The sequence below is a fragment of the Ctenopharyngodon idella genome, chromosome 2, assembly GCF_019924925.1.
Source record: "Ctenopharyngodon idella isolate HZGC_01 chromosome 2, HZGC01, whole genome shotgun sequence".
Classification (NCBI taxonomy): domain Eukaryota; kingdom Metazoa; phylum Chordata; class Actinopteri; order Cypriniformes; family Xenocyprididae; genus Ctenopharyngodon; species Ctenopharyngodon idella.
In genome coordinates, this window is record NC_067221.1 from 25,525,206 (window position 1) to 25,541,836 (window position 16,631).

The 16,631-nt window shown below is 43.4% G+C and overlaps 2 protein-coding genes across 5 annotated transcripts in view; one reads left to right on the top strand and one right to left on the bottom strand.

Annotated features, from left to right (window-relative positions):
* med1 (mediator complex subunit 1) overlaps positions 1-16,631 on the top strand; it is a 633,161-nt gene that overhangs the window by 201,522 nt on the left and 415,008 nt on the right. For 2 of the 3 annotated variants that reach the window (XR_007927078.1, XR_007927079.1), the window contains one exon: positions 165-860. The exons of the other annotated variant lie outside the window; for it this stretch is intronic. The gene's annotated coding sequence lies outside the window, so the exon portion shown is untranslated. Of the gene's footprint in view, positions 1-164; positions 861-16,631 lie in introns of those variants that run through there. 3 annotated transcript variants of the gene reach the window in all.
* Positions 1-16,631, bottom strand: part of si:ch211-196c10.15 (uncharacterized) — a 370,952-nt gene that overhangs the window by 91,331 nt on the left and 262,990 nt on the right. The window lies entirely within an intron of this gene.

The following is a 16,631-nucleotide window of genomic DNA, read 5'->3' on the forward strand; positions in this document are numbered from 1 at the left end:
TAAAAGAGGTCTTTAAAAATGTAGAAGTCTAGATTTTAAAAGTTTTTTTATATATATATATATATATATATATATATATATATATATAAAAAATGAAATATTGAAATATTTGGTGACATTTTTGGTATCTCCAGTGTATCTAAAGTTTGATTCTTTTCTTCTAGTATAACCATGGTCGTTTTCGAACTACATGGAGAAGAAACAACTGGGTTTTTGGAATACTGGGAATGAAGGGCCATAGATGTTTGCCCATTCTGAAGACTGTCAAAAACCGCTCAAGACAAACTCTCATACCCATTATGGCACGTGAGAAGAGGATCCACCGTTTTCATTGACTGCTGGAGAGCATATGCTCAGGCTCTTCCTAGGCATGGATACAGGCATTTTACTGTCAACCATTCAGAAATCTTTGCTGATCCAATTACTGGTTGCCATACACAGCACATCGAGCGTGCATGGCAAAGCATCAGGTCTCAGGTTACCAAGCACAGAGGCAACAAAAGCACTCCACTCTTGAAAGAGCATTTGAAATGTGTTCAGTGGTATCATTGGTTGGGCAAACGAAACAGACAAGGAGTAATTGCTCAACTCTTTCATGACATAAGAAAGGATTTCGAAATCCATTAATTTGCAGCCATGAAGAACATATCAACTTATAAAAATTCTGTACTTTATTGTAGAACATAATTTAAAATTTTAATTTGTTCTAAAATCAATTAGGGTAATTATATGTAGAGAGTGCTTGATAATATAAATTAATGTGTTTATATAGTTTTAACAGAATGTGTATTTTACTTTCATAGATACAGACTTTCTGAATTGAATGTAACTTCTAGGTATTAAACCATGTTTTCTGTGCATTTTCAGTGTAAGTACATATTAGTTCCTGGGTATCAACACAGGTTCCACACTTTATTTTAAGTGGTCAAATTTTGGTGTATTTTCTGTGTAAGTACACATTAGTTCCTGGGTATCAACACAGGTTCTACACTTTGTTTTAAGTGGTCAATTTTTGTGTATTTTCTGTGTAATTACACATTAGTTCCTGGATATCGACCACATGTTCCACACATTATTTTAAGTGGTCAATTTTTGTGTATTTTCAGTGTAAGTACACATTAGTTCCTGGGTATCGACCACATGTTCCACACTTTATTTTAAGTGGACAATTTTTGTGTATTTTCAGTGTGAGTACACATTAGTTCTTGGGTATCAACACATGTTCCACACTTTATTTTAAGTGGTCAATTTTTGTGTATTTTCAGTGTAAGTACACATTAGTTCCTGGGTATCAACACACTCGGGGAAAACCCTTTGGTCCTGAGCCACCACTGTAAGGGTCTCATGTACAGCAGGCCAAAAGGTATCACGTTGGACGCTGCTGCCATCAGACCCAACAGTCTCTGAAACTGTTTTACAGTGCGTGACTGGCCTAGCTTCAATTCTTTTATGGCTGATAGAATAGCAGTGATGCGAACTGGTGAGAGACATGCTCGCATTGTCACTGAATCCCAAACCACACCAAGAAAAGTTACTCTGTTGTGGAGTAAGCACGCTTTTCTTGGCATTCAATCTCAACCCCAATTTCTGAATATGGGCGAGAACGACATCTCGATGCCGAACCGCCATCTCCTCCGACTGTGCTAATATTAACCAGTCATCGATATAATTCGGGATGCATATGCCCTGCAGCCTGAGCGGGGCCAGTGCTGCATCTCCGCATTTCGTGAATGTGCGGGGTGAAAGAGCTAGGCTGAACGGAAGAACCTGAAATTGGTACGCTTCGCCCCCGAAAGCGAACCTCAGGAACTTCCTGTGCTGTTGGAGGATGGAGACATGGAAGTATGCGTCCTTGAGATCTATTGTGACAAACCAATCCTCGGATTTGATTTGAGTCAGGATTTGACTTAACGTCAGCATCTTGAATTTTAGCTTTCGTACTGCTTGATTCAGATGACATAGATCTAAAATAGGACGAGACCCCCCATCCTTTTTTGGAACCAAGAAATACCGGCTGTAAAACCAGAACCCTCTCTATAGCCTCTTTTGCTAATAAGGTTTTTATTTCTTGCTTCAACACCAGAGCCTGCTGTGGAAGTACTGTTGTTTGCAGCGCTCCTTTGAATAGAGGTGGGCGGCACCAAAACTGGATTTTGTAACCTTTTTCTATAATTTGCAGCCTCTCGAGGCTGGCCTCTGGTGTATTGTTTACAGCACATTTTTAATGTAAATTTATCCTCCTCAGAGGATATGAATGTGATGCAGCGTCGTGTTGTTCTGAGCTCTGCGTCACTAATCTGCCAGGAACCGCCGCACCCCGAAGCACCAGAGGTGGCGGGGTTGGCAGAACGGCCCCCTGTGGGCCACGAGGTGGGACGGGCACCATATACTGAAGTGAACACCGCAGCACCCCGCGTGGGGCTACCCTCAGAAGTCTGACACCACTGGTGTCAGGACTTCTTCTGCCCAGCCTTCTTCACCTGAAGAACGACCCTCAGGTCTGTCTTCAGCTTAGAAGGCTTGGGCTGAGAGTGCCGTCCCGGCCCACCGTGTCTCTGAGGTGGAGCACGAGAAGCGACACTCTCCTTCTGCTGCGCTCTGTATGAGGAGCTATACGGCTGGGGTTGCTCACGCCCAGCAACCCCAGAGGATGGATGGCGGCGTGGAAGATATTTTTTGAACGCCTATGCTTGCTTCTTAGCTTCCTGAAACCTGTCGACAACCGATGTGACAGCGTCGCCGAACAGGCCAGATGGCGCAAGCAGGGCGTTGAGGAGAAAGGCCCTGTCCTTATCTTTTAAATCGGACAAATTGAGCCACAGGTGCCTCTCTGTCGCCACCAAGGCTGCCATAGACCGCCCAACTGCTCTGGCGGTCTCCTTGGTGGCTCTTAGAGACAGATCTGTGGTTCGACACAGTTCGCGAACTGCGTCTGGGCCAATCCCCTCCCCGCCATCCAAATCCTTCAGCAGGTCGGCTTGGTATGCTTGCAAGATAGCCATCGTGTACAAGCACGCACCAGCCTGACCTGGCGCCGTATACGCTTTTCCCACTAGCCCTGATGTAGCTTTGAGTGGCTTTGTGGGAAGCGTGGGGGCCTTCAGGGACGATGCTGAGCCCGGGGACAGATAGCTCACAAGCGTCTGTTCAACCCGGGGCATCGCCCTATAACCATACTCCTTCAGCCCTCTTATTTCAGAGTAGTGTTTGACGTGAGGGCTGAATAATCTCATGGAGATCATGGAAAAATGGAAGGCTCCTTGGTGGAGGTGATTTGTTTGACGTTAGAAAACGCTCGTCCAGCTTGCTTTTAGGATGAGCGCCCTGTTTCTCAGCTGGCCATTTGATGTTCAGCTTAGACACAGCACGAGTTAACACCTCCACCAGCTCCTCATACTCTGGGGAAAGAGATGGAGAGTCATCTTCCCCCATATCGACGCTCAACACATTCACCTCCTCAGAACTGGAGTGTTGAAGCGACAATCCCTCTCCCTGGGCGGAAGAAGCCGCTGGGCAGGCTTCCGACACCACAGAGGGGGCGACAGATCTGACAGGTGAGGGTTGAGAAAGGGCACTCATGCCAGTCTCAAGCCCCGCTGACAGATCCATCTGCGAACCCCATGACATCTTTCTCCGTGCTGCCTCAGCAGCCGTGGGTCCAGAGCCATGAGGAATGCTTGCCTGCACACTTTCCTCAAAAAGTGAGAGGCGGGAGCGGTGCGTTCTTAAAGGAAGCTTCTCACAGTGCTCACATTCAGCCCCCTCGAAGGCTGAAAGAGTATGCTCTACTCCCAAACAGATAACACATAAATCGTGTGTATCCCCACCCGTTAGGAAACAAGGGCAAGGAGGAGCACACGGCTTAAATGTTTGGTTCGCCATAATAATATATTGAGCTGTACAATATCGGGACAAACAATAAATAGACAGAGACAGTTTGACACAGAGCGCTTTGCTGAGGCAGAAAAGCTGAAGCCGGTCTCGCCGGATGTGTATTTATCCTTTCCTGGTCGTGACGTCACCCGCCCGTGATGTTCACTCTCACCACTGGACTAGTTGACAGACGTGCATCAGACGCTATCACGCTGAGGGCATTGCAAAAGCGATCCTATCGGACGCAGCGTGACTTCCCGCGAAAGGGAACCAATTTTTGACCTACTGAACAAATTTCTGGCAAATTAGTCCTCGATGATGAAATTTCTGTACAGACTCAATGACTCCTTTCTGATGTTAGATAAGCAAATTTTTTATTTTATTTCAGCCATACAGAAGTGCATGTTAAAACTGATTAATTTTTTTCTGTTCCAATAGTCCTTGATCATGAACTTTATATACATGCCTCAATCTGATGTTTCTTCAGCCACAGAGTATTGTATATTTGACCTACTGAACATATTTCTGGCCAAAGAGTACTCGATATTAAACTTTTTATATATACTCATTGACGCTTTCTGATATTACATCAGCTATACAGAAGTCCATATTTGACCTACCGAACATATTTCTTACCCAAGTGTACTCGATTATATACTTTCTATACATACTCATTGCCTCACTCTGTTGTTACTTCAGCCATAGAGTATTGCATATTTGAACTAATGGATATATTTCTGGCCAAAGATTAATCAATCTTGAACTTTTTATACATTACTTTTATACACTCCTTCTGATGTTACTTCTCCCATACAGAAGTCAACATTAGACCTACTGAACATATTTCTGGCCCAAGAGTACTCAATCTTGAACTTTCTATACATATACATTAATTCACTCTGATGTTACTTTAGCCATATATGAACCCATTTTGACCAATTGAACAAATTTCTGTTGTTCAAAAATGGACTACTGTCTGTCTGATGTAACATTAGAAGGAGTCAATAAGTGTGTTCAGAAATGTAAAAATCGAGTACTCTGGCCAGAAATAGGTCAAACATGAACTTCTGATTAGCTGATGTAACATCATGTAACAACATACTCTTTGGCCAGAAATATGTTCATTACGTCACATATACACTATTGTATAGCTGACATATCATCAGAAGAGTCAATGAGTATCTATAGAATGTTCATTAGCGGGGACTCTTGGGCCAGAAATATGTTCAGTAGGTCCAATATAGGCTATTGTCTAGCTTATGTACCATCAGAAGTAATCAATAAGTATGTATAAAAAAAGTTCAAGATAAAGAATTCGGGACAGAAAAATGTTCATTAGGTCAATATGGATTACTGTATTGCTGATGTAACATCAGAAGGCGTTAATGATTATGATTTGAAAGTTCATGATCAAGGTCTCTTTTGCCAGAAATATGCTCAGTAGGTCAATTTTGGACTACTGTCTAGCTGATGTAACATCTGAAGGAGTCATTAATAATGTATTTTAAGTTCATGTTCAGGGACTGTTTGGCCAGAAATATTTTCAGTTGTTCAAATATAGACTTCTTTATGGCTGATGTCGAATCAAAAGGAGTCTATGAGTACAAACATTTCAAGATTGAGTACTCTTGGGCCAGAATATGTTCACTTATTCAAATATAGACTTCTGTCTGTCTGATGTAACATCCAAAGGAATCTTTAAGAATGTATGGTAAGTTAATGTTCAGGGAATCTTTAGCCAGAAATATGTTCACTTTGTCAAATATGGACTACTGTCTGTCTGATGTAACATCAGAATGAGACAATAAGTGTGTATAGAAAGTGTATAGCCAGAATTTTGTTCATTAGGTCAGATATGGACTTCTGAATAGCTGGTGAAACACCAGAAAGAGGCAAAGAGTATATATAGAAAGTTCAAAATCAAGTACTTTTTGGCCAGAAATATGTTCAGTTGGTCAATAATGGGCTTCTGTAAGGCAGATGTAACAACAAAAGGAATCGATGAGTATGTTTTGAAAGCTCATGATCGAGTACTCTTTGGCCAGAAATAAGTTCATTATGTCACATATGCACTATTGTACAGCTGACATATCATCAGAAGGAGTCAATATGTCAGTATGTATAGAATATTCATTATCGAGGACTGTTGGGCCAGAAATATGTTCAGTAGGTCTGTTGGTAAAGTATGGACTTCTGTATGGCTGATGTAATATCAGGAGTCAATAAGTAGGTATAGAAAATTCAAAGTTGAATACTTTTTGGCCAGAAATATGTTCAGCAGGTCAAATATGAACTTCTGTATGGCTGATTTAACATCAGAAGGAGTCTATGATAATGTATAGTAAGTTCATGTTCAGGGTCTCTTTGGCCAGAAAGGTGTCCTGTTGGTCAAATATGGACTTCTGTATGGCCAATATAACATCAAAAGGAGTTAATTGGTATGTATAAAAAGTTCAAGATAGAGTACACTTGGGCCAGAAATATGTTCACTTGGTCAAATGTGGACTACTATATGGCTGACTTATCACCAGAAGGAGTTAATGAGTATGCATAGAAAGTTCATGATCAGAGGCATTTGGGCAAGAGATATGTTCAGTAGGTTAAATATGGACTTCTGTATGGCTGAAGAAACATCAGAAGGAATCAATGAGTATGTATAAACAGTTCAAGATTGAGTACTCTTGAGTCAGAAATATGTTCAGTCGGTTGAATACGGACTTCTGTCTGGCTGATGTAACATCTGAAGTTGTCAATGAGTATTTTTAAAAAATTTAAGTTTGAGTACTCTTGGGCCAGAAATATATTCATTATGTCAAGTTTGGACTATTGTCTGTATGATGTAACATTAGAAAGAGTCAATGAGTCTGTAATGAAAGTTCATGATCAAAGAATCTTGGGTCAGAAATATGTTCAGTAGGTCAAATATGGACTTCTATATGGCTGATGTGACAACAGAAGGAATCAATGAGTATATAAAAAAGTTCAATATCCTGTTTGGTCAGAAATATGTTCTGTCGGTCAAATGTGGTCTACTCTCTGGATGATCAAACATCAGATGGAGTCAATGGTTATGTATAGAAAGTTCATGATTGAGGACTAATTTGCCACAAATATGTCCATTAGGTCAAATATGCAATACTCTATGGCTGACATTTCATCAAAATTAGTCAATAGTTATGTATAAAATGTTCAAGATCGAGTACTCCTTGGTCAGAAATATATCTATTAAGTCAAATATGCAATGCTCTATAGCTGATGTATGATCAGAAGCAGTCAATGTATATGTATAAAAAGCTCATGATTGACGACTAATTTTCCAGAAATATGTTCAAGTAGGTCACACATGGGCTCATGTATTACTGAAGTAACAACAGAGTGAGTCAATGAGTAAGTATAGAAAGTTCATCATGGAGGACTAATTTGCCATAAATATGTCTATTAGGTCAAATATGCAATACTCTAAGGCTGACGTATTATCAGAAGCAGTCAATTTGTATGTATAAAAAGTTCATGATTGAGGAACAATTTGCCAGAAATATGTCCATTAGGTCAAATATGCAATACTCCATGGCTGACGAATCATCAAAAGGAGTCAATGTTAATATATAAAATGTTCAAGATTAAGTACCCTTTGGTTATAAATATGTTCAGTAGGTCTAATATGGATTATTGTCTAGATGGTTTCACATCTGATGGAGTATAAGTTCATGATTGAAGAATTTTCCAGAAACATGTTCAGTAGGTCACACATGGGCTCAGGTATGGCTGAAGAAACATCAGAGTGAGTCAATGATTATGTATGGAACGTTCATGATTGAGGTCTAATTTGCCAGAATTTTGTTCAGTAGGTCTAATATGCAATACTTTATGGATGACGTATCATCAGAAGGAGTCAATAGTTATTTATAAAAAGTTCAAGATCAAGTACCCTTTGGCCAGATATATGTTCAGTAGGTCAAATATGGACTACTGTCTGGATGATCTAACATCAGATGGATTATAAGTTTATGATTGAGGACTAATTTTCCAGAAACATGTTCAATAGGTCACACATGGGCTCAGGTATGGCTGAAGTAACATCAGAGCGAGTCAATGATTATGTATAGAAAGTTCATTATTGGGGATTAATTTGCCAGAATTTTGTTCAGTAGGTCTTATATGCAATACTTTATGGCTGATATATCATCAGAAGCAGTCAGTAGTTATATATAAAAAGTTGAAGATCAAGGACCCTTTGGCCATAAATCGTCTCAGGTTACATATGTAACCATAGTTCCCTGAGAAAGGGAACGAGACGCTGTGTCCGATAGGATCGCTTTGGGAACGCCCTCAGCGTGATAGCGTCTGATGCACGTCTGTCAACTAGTCCAATGGCGAGAGTGAACGTCACGGGCGGGTGACGTCACAACCAGGAAAGGATAAATACACATCCGAGACCGGCTTCAGCTCAAATTGCCGAAGCAAATCGATCACAGGGATGCTGGGAGTATGGCAACGCAACACAGCGTCTCGTTCCCTTTCTCAGGGAACTATGGTTACATACGTAACCTGAGACGTTCCCTTTCGAGGGAACTTGCGCTGTGTCCGATAGGATCGCTTTGGGAACGATATACCAAAACGCCATAATCACAAATACCTGTCCGTGTGAAACTGTGGCACACTTAAGACAGCAACACCGATGATCCTGGAGCTGCGTCCAGGTCAAGGTCATAATACCTCACAAAAGTGAGAGGCGAGGACCAACCGGCCGCATCACAGATTTCTTTGAGGGAAACCCCCGAAATTAAGGCCTTGGAGGCCGCCATACTCCTAGTTGAATGTGCTCTGATAGCTAAAGGACACTGCTGGCCAGAGACCTCGTAGGCGAGCGAAATAGCCTCGACTATCCACTTGCTTACAGTGTGTTTAGAGGCAGGACGACCCCTGTTATGTGGTCCAAAGCACACAAATAACTGGTCTGCTTTCCTCCACAGGGCAGCTCTGTGGACATATGCGCTCGCACTGGACACAGCAGATTTAGTTTCTCCTGGTCTGGGGTAACAAATGGAGGAGGACAAAAAGCTTGCAACACAATAGGCCTTAGAACATTAGTCAAAAACTTAGGGATATACCCAGGTTTGGGGTAGAGGAAGGCTTTGACCATCCCCAGCGCAAACTCAAGACAGGTTGGGGACACTGAAAGGGCCTGAAGGTCTCCTACTCTCTTAAGGGACGATATGGCGAGAAGGAAGACAGTCTTAAGTGTCAGGAACTTATCTGAGACTGACTCAAGTGGCTCAAATGGAGCTGTAGATAGGCCTTCTAACACAATGGCCAAATCCCAAGCAGGGACCCTCGTGCGCATCGCAGGCCTCAGCCTCTGGGTGCCACGGAGGAAACGAATAACTAACGGGTTCTTCCCGACAGTATTACCATCCACATGGGCATGGTAAGCAGATATAGTTGAAACATATACTTTAAGTGTAGAGGGGGTTAACCCAGATGAGAAGCGGCACTGTAGGAACTCAAGTACTGAACCTATCGGGCAGTGGACTGGATCCAATTGCCGTTCTTGACACCAGGAAGTGAAAAGTTTCCACTTCAAGGCGTATAGTTTCCTCGTGGAAGGAGCTCTGGATTGAAGAATGGTCTCTACAACCTCAGTTGAGAGACCAGCCTCTATGATTTTGGCCCCCTCAGAGGCCAAACCCACAGATTCCACATTTCTGGACGGGGAGCCATCGAGAAGAGCTATCAGGTCCGAAAACCATATGCGGCTCGGCCAGTGAGGTGCTACTAGCAGTAGACTTATCCCTTCCTGGAGAATTTTCTCCAGAACTCCTGGGAGCAGAACAACTGGGGGAAATGCATACAGACACAGCCTCGGCCACATCTGTACCATGGCATCCAGTCCCAGAGGAGCTGGATGTGTGAGGGAGAACCAAAGTGGACAGTGCGTCATATCCTGAGACGCGAACAGATCCACTTCCGCTTGGCCATAAATCTCCCATATGAGCTTCACCACCTCTGGGTGAAGTCTCCATTCCCCTGGCCTCAGCCCCTGCCTCGACAGGATGTCTGCTCCAATATTCTGAGTCCCTGGAATGTAGATAGCTCTCAAGGAGAGCATCTTCCCCAGAGACCACAGGAGGACCTGTTGCGCCAGTTTGTATAATGGGCGCGACCGCAGACCCCCCTGTCGATTTATATACAAGACCACCGATGTGTTGTCCATCCTGACTAGCACATGATGGCCCCTCATGTCTGGAAGGAAGAACTTCAACGCATTGAAGACCGCCATCATCTCCAGGCAATTTATGTGCCACGAGAGCTGATGACTCTTCCACAGACCCTGAGCTGAGCGGCCTTCCATTACCGCTCCCCAGCCTGTGAGAGAAGCGTCCGTCGTCAGAATGACACGGCGACATCGAGCTCCTAACACAGGGCCCTGGGACAGGAACCAATTTTTCTTCCATATGATCAAGGCGTGGAGACAGCGCCGCTTGATCTTGATCATACGAAGTGGGTTGCCCCTCGGGGAGAACCCTTTGGTCCTGAGCCACCACTGTAAGGGTCTCATGTACAGCAGGCCAAAAGGTATCACGTTGGACGCTACTGCCATCAGACCCAGCAGTCTCTGAAACTGTTTTTCAGTGCGTGACTGGCCTAGCTTCAATTCTTTCATGGCTGATAGAATAGCAGTGATGCGAACTGGAGAGAGACATGCTCGCATTGTCACTGAATCCCAAACCACACCAAGAAAAGTGTTCCTCTGTCGTGGAGTAAGCACGCTTTTCTTGGCATTTAGTCTCAACCCCAATTTCTGAATATGTGCGAGAACGACATCTCGATGCCGAACCGCCATCTCCTCTGACTGTGCTAAAATCAACCAGTCGTCGATATAATTCAGGATGCGTATGCCCTGCAGCCTGAGCGGGGCCAGCGCTGCATCTACGCATTTCGTGAATGTGCGGGGTGAGAGAGCTAGGCCGAACGGAAGAACCCGAAATTGGTACGCTTTGCCCCCGAAAGTGAACCTCAGGAACTTCCTGTGCTGTGGAAGGATGGAGATATGGAAGTATGCGTCCTTGAGATCTATTGTGACAAACCAATCCTCGGATTTGATTTGAGTCACGATTTGACCTATCGTCAGCATCTTGAATTTTAGCTTTTGTACTGCTCGATTCAGATGTCGCAGATCTAAAATAGGGCGCAACCCCCCATCCTTTTTTGGAACCAAGAAATACCGGCTGTAAAACCCCGACTCCCTGTTGGCAACCGGAACCCTCTCTATAGCCTCTTTTGCTAATAAGGTTTTTATTTCTTCCAGAGCCTGCTGTGGAAGCACTGACGTTTGCAGCACTCCTTTGAACAGAGGTGGATGGCACCAAAACTGGATGTAACCTTTCTCTATAATCTGCAGGACCCAACGTGAGATATTTTGAAGAGATTTCCACTCTACCAGAAAATCTACTAAGGGAACTAGCCTCTCGAGGCTGGCCTCTGGTGTTTTGTTCACAGCACATTTTTGATGTAAATTTATCCTCCTCAGAGGATGTGACGCAGCGTCGTGTTGTTCTGAACACTGCGTCACTAATTCGGTGGGAACCGCTGCGCCCTGAATCACCAGAGGTGGCGGGGTTGGCAGAACGGCCTCCTGAGGGCCACGAGGTGGAACGGGCACCGTATCATGAAGAAGTGTGTACCGCACCACCCCGTGCGGGGCTGCCCTCAGAAGCCTGACACCCCTGGCGTCAGGACTTCTTCTGCCCAGCCTTCTTCGCCCGAAGCAAAACCCTCAGGTCTGTCTTTGGCTTAGAAGGCTTGGGCTGAGAGTGCCGTCCTGGCCCACCGTGTCTTTGAGGTGGAGCACGAGAGGCGACACTCTCTTTCTGCTGCGCTCGGTATGAGGAGCTATACGGCTGGGGCTGCTCACGCCCAGCAGCCCCAGAGGATGGATGGCGGCGTGGTAGATACTTCTTAAACGCCTCTTAGCTTCCTGGAACCTGTCGACGACTGATGTAACTGCGTCGCCGAACAGGCCAGAAGGCACAAGCGGGGCATTGAGGAGAAAGGCCCTGTCTTTATCCTTTAACTCAGACAGATTGAGCCACAGGTGCCTCTCTGTCGCCACCAAGGCTGCCATAGACCGCCCAACAGCTCTGGCGGTCTCCTTGGTGGCCCTAAGAGACAGATCTGTGGCTCGACGCAGTTCTCGAACTGCGTCCGGGCCAATCCCCTCCCCGCCATCCAGATCCATCCAGCCTGACCTGCTGCCATATACGCTTTTCCCACTAACCCTGATGTAGCTTTAAGTGGTTTTGTGGGAAGCGTGGGGGTCTTCAGGGACGATGATGACCCCGGGGGCATCGTCCCATAACCATATTCTTTCAGCCCTCTTATGTTAGAATAGTGCTTGACATGAGGGCTGAACAAGCGTGATGAATATGGTTTCTTCCATGATCTCGCTAGTTCATCATGAAGATCATGGAAGAATGGCAGACCCCGTGGTGGAAGTGCTTTATTTGATGACAAAAAGCGCTCGTCCAGTTTGCTTTTCGGACGAGCGCCCTGATTCTCGGCTGGCCAATCAATGCTTAACTTAGACACAGCGCGAGAAAGCACATCCACCAGCTCCTCATACTCAGGGGAAAGTGATGGCGAGTCATCTTCCCCCATATCGACGCTCAGCACATCCAATTCCTCAGAACTAGAGTGCTGATGCGACGAGCCCTCTCCCTGGGCGGAAGAAGCCGCGGGGCGGGCTTCCGACACCAGCGAGGGGGCGAGGGATCTGCCAGGTGAAGGCTGAGAAAGAGCACTCATGCCCGTCTCGAGCCCTGCTGACAGATCCATCTGCGAGCCCCACGACATCTTTCTCCGCACCGCCTCGGCAGACGCGGGCCCAGAGCCGTGGGGAACGCTTGCCTGCGCACTTTCCTCGAAAAGTGCGAGGCGGGAGCGGAGCGTCCTTAAAGGAAGCTTTTCACAATGCTCGCATTCAGCCCCCTCGAAGGCTGAAAGAGCATGCTCCGCTCCCAAACACATCACGCACAAATCGTGTGTATCCCCACCCATAAGGAAACGAGGGCAGGGAGGGGTACACGGTTTAAATGCTTGTGTGTTCGCCATAACTGTATATATTGAGTTGTGCTATATCGAGACAGACAACAATAAATAGACAAGGACAGTTTCCAAAGAGCGCTTTGCTGAGGCAGATTGTATTTATCCTTTCCTGGTCGTGACGTCACCCGCCCGTGACGTTCACTCTCACCATTGGACTAGTTGACAGACGTGCATCAGACGCTATCACGCTGAGGGCGTTCCCAAAGCGATCCTATCGGACGCAGCGCGAGTTCCCTCGAAAGGGAAATGCAAATACTCTATGGCTGATGTATCATCAGAAGCAGTTAATTTGTATGTATAAAAAATAGAAATGTATAAAAAGTTCAGATTCTAATAATCTTGAGCGAGAAATGTATCCATTAGGTCAAATATGCAATACACTATGGCTGATGTATCATCAGAAGCAGTCAATTTGTATTTATAAAAAGTTCATGATTGAGCACTAATTTCCAGAAAGATGTCCATTAGGTCAAATATGCAATACTTTATGGCTGACATATCATCAGAAGGAGTAAAATATAAAAAGTACCCTTTGGCCAGAAATATGTTCAGTAGGTCACAGATGGACTACTGTCTGGATGATCTTGAGTAATTTTGAAGAAACATGTTCAAGTAGGTCATACATGGGCTCATGTATTGCTGAAATAACATCAGAGTGAGTGAATGAGTAAGTATAGAAAGTTCATCATGGAGGACTAATTTTCCAGAAAGATGTCCATTAGGTCAAATATGCAATACTTTATGGCTGATGTATCATCAGAAGGAGTCAATAATAAAATAAAAAAAGTTCAATATCAAGTACCCTTTTGCCTGATATATGTTTAGTAGGTCAAATATGGACTACTGTCTGGATGATCTAACATCAGATGAATTATAAGTTCATGACTGAGGAGTAATTTTCCAGAAACATGTTCAGTAGGTCACACATAGGCTCAGGTATGGCTGAAGTAACATCAGAGCGAGTCAATGGTTATTAACAGAAAGTTCATGATTGAGGATTAATTTGCCAGAATTTTGTTCAGTAGGTCTAATATTGACTTCTGTATGGGTGAAGTAATATCAGAAGTAATGAATCGAAATGTATAAAAACTTCATATTCTAATAATCTTGGGCCAGAAATGTATCCATTGGGTTAAACATGCAATTCACAATGGCTGACGTATCATCTGAAGCAGTCAATTTGTGTGTATGAAAAGTTCATTGTCAAGGACTATTTTTTCAGAAAAATGTTCAGAAGATCAAACATGGCTGAAGTAACATCATAGTGAGACAATGAATATGTATAGAAAGTTCATGATTGAGAACTAATTTGCTAGAATTTTGTTCAGTAGGCGAATATGCAATAATTTATGGCTGATATATCATCAGAAGCAGTCAGTAGTTATATATAAAAAGTTGAAGATCAAGGACCCTTTGGCCACAAATACGTTCAGTACGTCTAATATGGACTACTGTCTGGATGATCTAATATCAGATGGAGTCAATGGGAATATATAGAAAGTTCATGATTGAAGATTAATTTGCCAGAAATATGTCCATTAGGTCAAATATGCAATACTCTATGCCTGACGTATCAACAAAATTAGTCAATAATAGACAATAAAATGTTCAAGATCGAGTACACTTTGGCCAGAAATATGTCCATTAAGTCAAATATGCAATACTCTGTGACTCATGTATAGTAATCAGAAGCAGTCAGTGTGTATGTATAAAAAGGTCATGATTGAGGACGAATTTTCCAGAAATATGTTCAAGTAGGTCATACATGGGCACATGTACTGCTGAAATAACATCAGAGAGAGTGAATGAGTATGTACTGAAAGTTCATCATGGAGGACAAATTTGCCAGAATTTTGTTCAGTAGGTCTAATATTGACTTCTGTATGGGTGAAGCAACATCAGAAGGAATGAATAGAAATGTATATAAAGTTCAGATTCTAATAATCTTAGGCCAGAAATGTATCCATTAGGTCATATATGGAATACACTATGGCTGACGTATCATCAGAAGCAGTCAATTTGTATGTATAAAAAGTACATGATTGAGGACTAATTTCCAGAAAGATGTCCATTAGGTCAAATATGCAATACTTTATGGCTGACATATCATCAGAAGATAGTAAAATATAAAAAGTAACAAGTAACATCAGAATGAGTCAATGAGTATGTATATTTTGTTAGTGATTGATGTCTAATTTGCCAGAATTTTGTTCAGTAGGTCTAATAGGGCATAGCTGATATAAAAAATTGGATGACCAGTAATTTCCTACTACTAAATTCAGAAAAAACAGAGATTCTAATTTTTGGACCAAAAACTTCTTCACGTAATAACCTAGAATATTGTCTAACACTTGATGGCTGCTCTGTTAAGTCTTCGTCGTCAGTTAGGAACCTAGGTGTGCTCTTTGATACCAATCTTTCATTTGAAGGCCATGTTACTAGCATCTGTAAAACTGCATTCTTCCATCTTAAAAATATATCTAAACTACGACATATGCTCTCAATGAAAAATGCAGAACAGTTAGTTCATGCGTTCATGACCTCAAGGCTAGATTACTGTAACGCTCTACTGGGTGGTTGTTCTGCTCGCTTGATAAATAAACTACAGCTCGTACAAAATGCAGCAGCTAGAGTTCTTACTAGAACTAGGAAGTATGACCATATTAGCCCAGTTCTGTCAACACTGCATTGGCTTCCTGTTAAACATCGTATAGATTTTAAAATCTTGCTAATTACTTACAAAGCACTAAATGGTTTAGCTCCCCAGTACCTGAGCGAGCTCCTAATTCATTATAGTCCTTCACGTCTATTGCGATCTCAGAATTCAGGCCAGCTGATAATACCTAGAATATCAAAATCAACTGCAGGTGGTAGATCCTTCTCCTATTTGGCACCTAAACTCTGGAACAATCTTCCTAGCATTGTTCGGGAAGCAGACACACTCTGTCAGTTTAAATCTAGACTAAAAACGCATCTCTTTAACCTGGCATACACATAACACATTACCAATTTATATTTCCAAATCCGTTAAAGGATTATTAGGCTGCATAAATTAGGTCAGCCGGAACCGGGAACACTTCCTATAACACCTGATGTACTCGTTACATCAGAAGAAGAATGGCATCTACGCTAATATTAGTCTTTCTGTTTATCCCGAGGTTCACCGTAGTCAACCGGATCCGGGCCGTATCCAGGTGAGACCAAGGACCTGCACCTTGACACGACCACAACGCAGCCCTGAAGTATCAGCAGAGATTGAGTCAACTAGATCATCCCCTGTGAAGGCCTCATCGACACGACAGCCACGACACAGTTCCTCAACAACCGTCCATACCGGCGTGATGAATACGATCCTCAATTGGATGGAACTGAAATAAATACTTTTAATGTTGCGATCCTATTGGACTTATGATAGCAACCTGAATTGTAACAAAGCACTGTTGGCCAGAGGAGAACTGGCACCCCGACTAAGCCTGGTTTCTCCCAAGGTTTTTTTCTCCATTTTAACACCAATTTGCCACTTGTCTGCCACCTGATGTCACCTGATGGAGTTTGGGTTCCTTGCCGCTGTCGCCTCTGGCTTGCTTAGTTGGGGACACTTGACTTGACATTTTGATATTCAACAGTGCTTTTGATCTGCCTGCATTGACACT